We start from the raw sequence: 6,365 nt of genomic DNA, 5'->3' as shown, positions 1-6,365 counted from the left end.
CATAAAATAGATATTTATATCAATGTTATTGAACAGTGAGTATTAAATACTGTTTGACACATGGATATTATACCTAAATCAGTTTTTGTCCTCACTTGGATAAATTATTTCAGAAACAGTAAGTGCAGAGAAATCAGACCACTCTGTTGGAGTGCAGTCTAGGAGCAGGATTTCTCTTCAGAGATGTTGCCAGTTCTGCTGAGCTTTTCCACCGATTTTTTTTTGGTTTACGCATTCACAATTCTTTTGGTTTTTATTGGATATATTATTTCCTCTGTGCACTGAAGGTAACAAAATGCAAATCCATTTGTATAAATAGATTTACAAGTTGTTTACACCTAATACAAATAATAAATATTTGAATTTGTATCCACATGTGCAATATAGGCCACTGGATTGAAAAGGGAATTTCCGATTCTCAAACTTTTAGAATGTCTACAATATGGGACAGATGTGAGACACATTTTAGGCAGAGTTTTATTTTCAAAATTGTGCCAATGTAACATACAAATGGAAATATGCTCTGAATTAGTTGTAATGGCAGAACAATTTTAATTATGATCCATATAGACCATCAGAACATAGGCATTTATTCATTAGGCATAAGATGAACGATAAATTCATTTTCCTAATCAATTTTAATCAAAAACATTTTGTGTTTGTGTGTACTTCTACGTGAGTGTTTAATTCCTTCAATATGACGATTGATGTCAAGTTAAAATCTCAAGGAAAAAGATCTGTCAAAACCATAACATCAAATTTAATTCACAAAAAATTATCCCCTGATGCTCTAACCTAATTTACAAGTTTGCTGATGGCATTACCGGAGAGGGTCAAATCTTAAACAATGATGAGACAGTACACAGAAAAGAGAGCTTACTGGCATGGTGTAAAGACAACAATCTCCTCCTCAATTTCGGCAAAACAAAGGAGCTGGTCATTGACTATAGGAAGTGGAGTAGAAAACACACCCCTGTTTGTACCAATGTTGCTGAGGTGGAGACGGTTGAGAGCTTCAAGTTGCCAGGAGTAAATATCACCAACAATCTTTTCTGGTCCATCCATGTCGGCAAGGAAAGCTCAGCAATGCCTCTATCTCCTCAAAGTTAAGGAAATTTGGCATGTCCACAATGATTCTACTGTATATTTATGGATACATCATAGATTGTATCCTATCCTGATGCATCACAGCTTGGTATGGCAACTGCTCTTCCCAAGATTGTAAGAAATTACAGAGTTGTGAACATAGCCCAATCCATCATCCACACCAGCCTTCCATCCATTGACTCTGTCTATAATTCATGTTGCATCGGGAAAGCAGCCAACAAAATCAAAGACCCCATCTACCCTGGTTATACTCTCTTCTTTCGGGGCAAAAGATATTAAAGTTTGAAAACATGTACTAACAGATTCAAGAACAGCTTCTGCCCTGCTGTTATCAGGCTTTTGAGCAGACCTCTCATATAATAAGGTTTAACATTCTCTGCACCTTTTCTGTAGCTGTGACACTATATTCTATTACCTTGATGTACTTATATAAGATATCAATTGCCTGGATAGCACACAAAACAATAATTTTCATTATCTAGGTAATAAACTATATCAAATCAAATTTTCTGAGTAAGTAGTCTTACTACTGAATTGGAATCCAGTACATCTCAGTTTTGAGGAATAAATGATACGATCCTATATGGGTATGTCATTAACAAATGACCCAATTTGGTTTTCACAGTTGCTGATATGTACAATGATATGCACTGGAGAGTCAAAAAGTAAACATTGTTTCATCAATGTGAATACGTTTTCATGTTGACTACATTTTAACTACTTGGTTCAGAAATATGTAACATATTCAATGAAGGGACACTACAATACTTTATTCAATGTTAATATTCAATGTGCAATATAAGTAGGACTCCATAAAAGTCATGCTGCAATGCTTCTTTGTTTCAAATTCATTTCTCTCCATTCCTTCATGCATTGTAGTCCATTGAATAAACACCAAGATGAGCTGAGTTTTCGACTTCTGTGCCCCAGCACTCTGTCTCAGCGGCAGGAAATATCAGGCAGTAATCTGGCTTGGCTCAAATTTTGTTTGCCCTCTGGAGAAGCACCTGCCATCTGTTCAGTCCTTCCACATAACTACAGAGTTGAGATCAAAAACTCTGTGGTGCATGAAAGTACATACAACTATTTATAAATTCAAATAATTGCTGTCTGTTAACCATTCCTTATTTGGGAAAAGCAGAATGTCCATGAGTTCTCCATTTCTTTTGCAAACAAGAAAATGGTATTGAGGGAAATTTGAACTAGTTGTAGAACAGAAACAAGGAACTTCATATGGTAACTGCTGTATAAGGTCATGACTCTGAAAGAGTTAATGCCGATGTTGGCTCTGCTCAATGTAATACTATCTTTGCTGGAGAAATAGGCAGTCTTGCATGAGGTCCTGATCGAGATAGATTGACATTGTCTGACTTCTGTCGGTTATAATTAGGGCTAATTAATGTTAGATGCATCTTTTGTTCTAATACATCAAGCTACACTATTATGTAAGGGTCTTCTTGTTAAGACTTTCTACTGAATTATCTTCAACCTCTGTAAGTTAGACAGGCCCTCAGACTCAGCTTAAATTCATGGGTAAGTAAATTACCCCAAATCATACGCCACAAGTGATTGTACCCAGAACTCAATATGACAGTAACATAATGATTACATGAGAAGATACTAATTCAGAATCTTGGAATAATATCTTTAGATGGAAATTCATTTTCCAGCATGTCTATTGGGGAATTTAAATTCAGTCATTTACTTAAACCTGAAATTAAAAATTGGTATAATTAATAGTGACTATGAAACTATTGAATTGTCAAAAAAAAATGTAATTAGCTCACCAATAATTTTTAGGCAAACAATCCTGCTATCCTTATGGCCTTCACATGACTGCAGACCCACAGCAATGTGGTTGACTCTTAACAACTCTCAATGCTGACACTATGCCAATGCGTTTACTTCTGCTTTCTCCACTTGATGCCAGGCAAAGACCTCGGAAATCCACACACTGGCTAGAGAAATTAGAAACAATGTACCTCATTTATATCAAAAAATACTAGGAAGAATTTCAGAGATATTGGTTCAGCTCCACCTTCTCAATGTCCTTCAAGCTTGAGCCAGTGACTCATGTCTCATGAAAGAATAATTAAAAATGTCAAACAACCTCTCAGTTCGCTGTAAATTTTATAGGGAACATTTACTGGTTTTTGTGCTCAAATGGCGGATTGGTCTTCAAAAGCTTTGAACCTAATAAAAGCCTCAAAGATTTGCATTTTCTGATGTTAATTATGATTATCTATATATAGTAAAATTCTGCCTTGAATTATGTCTATCTTTGGGACTCTCCAAAGGGAGTTGGAAACTATCATCCGAAAGGGAATAATGACAACAATTCCGTTTACCAAATAGACGGTCCAAGTATCTAAGTCAAAATATGTTACTGATTAGCTTGATCCAAGATTATTACTAATCCACATCAAGCCCTTACTCATTCAGTTATGTTTTACATTACAGTGAATAGTTTGATTTATCATGATTTCCTTGCAACTACAATTGACAGCCTAGACATTCTTTAACCATTGAATGTTCACAGAATTACATAATTTTGTACTACAGAAAGAGACTATTTGGTCCATCATGTCTATATTGTGGCTAAATCACCACAAGTTACCTTTAATTCAGTTGCTTACTAAGAAATCTCATAGACAATCAAGTACTGAAAAACAATTATGTAAACTTTATCGCATGTAGCAAACAAATAAGATTGCTCAAGTAAGCAAGTTAAGCCTCACAACCCAAATTGGCTCATTCCCAATTAATGGTGGAACTCAGCCACAATTTTACCAATAGTGTCTGTCTCTGTAAGGGTTCAATTCTTGGGCAGTGTTGTTCTTTGCAGTTCTGCTGAGGGGGAGTTCTGGTGTTCGACTATTATACAGATTTTTGTTCATCAGGCTATGTGATATTATATAAGTTTTTTTTACAAAGTCCTTTCATGCAAATTATTGCAAGTCTGCAGTTTGCCTTCTTATCAGAAGTAGCTTCATTGTCCCTTGTTACATTTGGCATTAACTGTCTACTCAAAGACATAGCTTTCCTGCACTTAACTCCTTAAGTTCTTCTGCAGGTCAATCAGTTATTCTTATGGCAATAAAGCAGCCAGTTATCAAGCAGTTGTCAAAGCAGTTTTGTTCATGTAATTTCAACTCCCTCTTTTCCCAGATGTGACTCAATTCCTGTACAGGTTTGTCCATGGTCTTTAATAGTTTATTCCAGACAGAGTTATTGCTGCTTCTTTTCATGAGTTATCTTTAATGTTTTCAATCTATGAACAGTTATTAAAGTCCTGAAATTTATAATATCACATGCCTGCACCAGCACTGTAAATGAGCGGTTTCCTTAGTGTAATTCTTCTGCCTTCTACCATAGAGTCATTGAGTCACACAGCATGGAAAAAGACTCCTCGGTACAGGCCCATACATTCTTCCTTTTCAGATAACAGTCTATTTCCATTTTGAATTGAACCTGCCTCATCCATGCTATCAGGCAGTGCATTCCAGACATTAACCACTCGCTGCATTAAGAAGTATATTTCATCATGTTACTTGTGCTTCTTGAGCTATTTCCTTTCAATCTGTGCCCTTTTGTTCTTAATCATTTTTTAGAAAATAAGAGTAGACCAATCGGCACATCGAGCCTACTCCACCATTCAATATGATCATGGCCCTATCTCAATACTATATTCCCCCATCTCCCAATACCCATTGATGCTTTTAATATATAAAAAAATTATGAACCTTTTTCTTGAATATATTAAACTACTTGTTACCAAAGCCTTTGTGGGAGAGAATTCCACAGATTCACTATGTTTGAGTGAAGATTCTTATCCTCATTTCAATCCTAAATGTTTTACATCATATCTACTTGGTCCCTTTTGTGACCCCTTTGTTGGTCTGCTTGTGACCCCTTGTTCTGGACTCCCCAACCAGGAAAGTGTCCTTCTTGCATCTAGTCTGTCCAGCCCTGTTAGAATTTTATTTATTTCAATCAGATCCCCTCTAAAATATCCCCTTCTCAATTCAAGGCCCAGTTTAACCAGTCTCAGGCAGTTCTGTCTTCCTCAGTAGTAGCCTAGTGAATGTCCATTGCACTTCCTCCATGGTAAGTATTCTTTCTTAAATAAAAGACCAAAACTGCACATGAAGCCTACGTGTGGTCTCACAAGATCCTGTAAAACTGCTGTAAGATATCCATCCTTCTGAATTCAAATTCTCACGCAATCAGTACCATGCTTCCCAAATTCTTGCTGTACCTACCCATCTATTTTCATTGACTGGTGTACGAGGTCACACAGACCCCTTTGTACATTGACATTTCTGAACACACCACTGTTTAAATATACTCTGTTTTTCACAACACAGTGTATAACTTCACATTTACCCACATTGTACTGCATCTGCCGCATTTATATGTTCACTCAAACTGTCTAAATCATCTCAAAGCATTCTTTTATTCTCCTCACAACTCACAATCCTGCCCGTTTCATGTCTTCAACAAATTTGGATAGGCGTCATTTTGTTTCTTCATCCAGGTCATTCATTTTCTTTGTCAATGGCTGGGGCCCAAGCAGTATTCTTTGCCATATTCATTGTCTGTTTTCTGGAAAAAGAGCCATTTATTCCCACTCTCTGTTTCCTGTCTATCAAGCAATTTTCAAGTCACGCCAATATATTACCCTAATCTCACTTCCATTGTTTTTGCCCACTAACCCCTTCTGTGGGATCTTTTTAAAAGCCTTCTAAAACTCCAAACATGCCACAACCTTATCTAGTCTACAAGTTCTATTGTCAAAAACTCCAGTAGATTTATTAAGCATGATTTATCTTTCATAAATTCACAGTGGCTTTGACACAATCCTGCTAATGGTTTTCAAATCATATATTTTACAAAAGACTTTTATAAACAGTTTTATAAACAATGGGAACATTTTTTCTCAATCTATGGTGACCTTTATACAGCTTCATAAAATCATGTGGTGCATGGGTAGGGTAAATGGGACTGGCATATGGGACTAGATTGGGTTGGGATATTTGGTTGGCATGTATGAGTTGGACTGAAGGGTCTGCTTCCATGCTGTATATCTCTATGACTCTATCTTTGTACAACACTCATTACTTTGAATACCTGTACCAAATCTCTGCTCATCATCCACACCCAAAAGAAAATAGTCCAACTTTCTCCAATCCATCTTCATAAATGCTGTTCATCATCTTGGAAATATTTGTTTGAATATTTGCAATGTCTTCCCTTTC

The sequence above is a fragment of the Hemiscyllium ocellatum genome, chromosome 15 (genome assembly GCF_020745735.1).
Source record: "Hemiscyllium ocellatum isolate sHemOce1 chromosome 15, sHemOce1.pat.X.cur, whole genome shotgun sequence".
NCBI classification, from domain to species: Eukaryota; Metazoa; Chordata; class Chondrichthyes; order Orectolobiformes; family Hemiscylliidae; genus Hemiscyllium; species Hemiscyllium ocellatum.
This window is presented reverse-complemented; position numbering follows the sequence as displayed.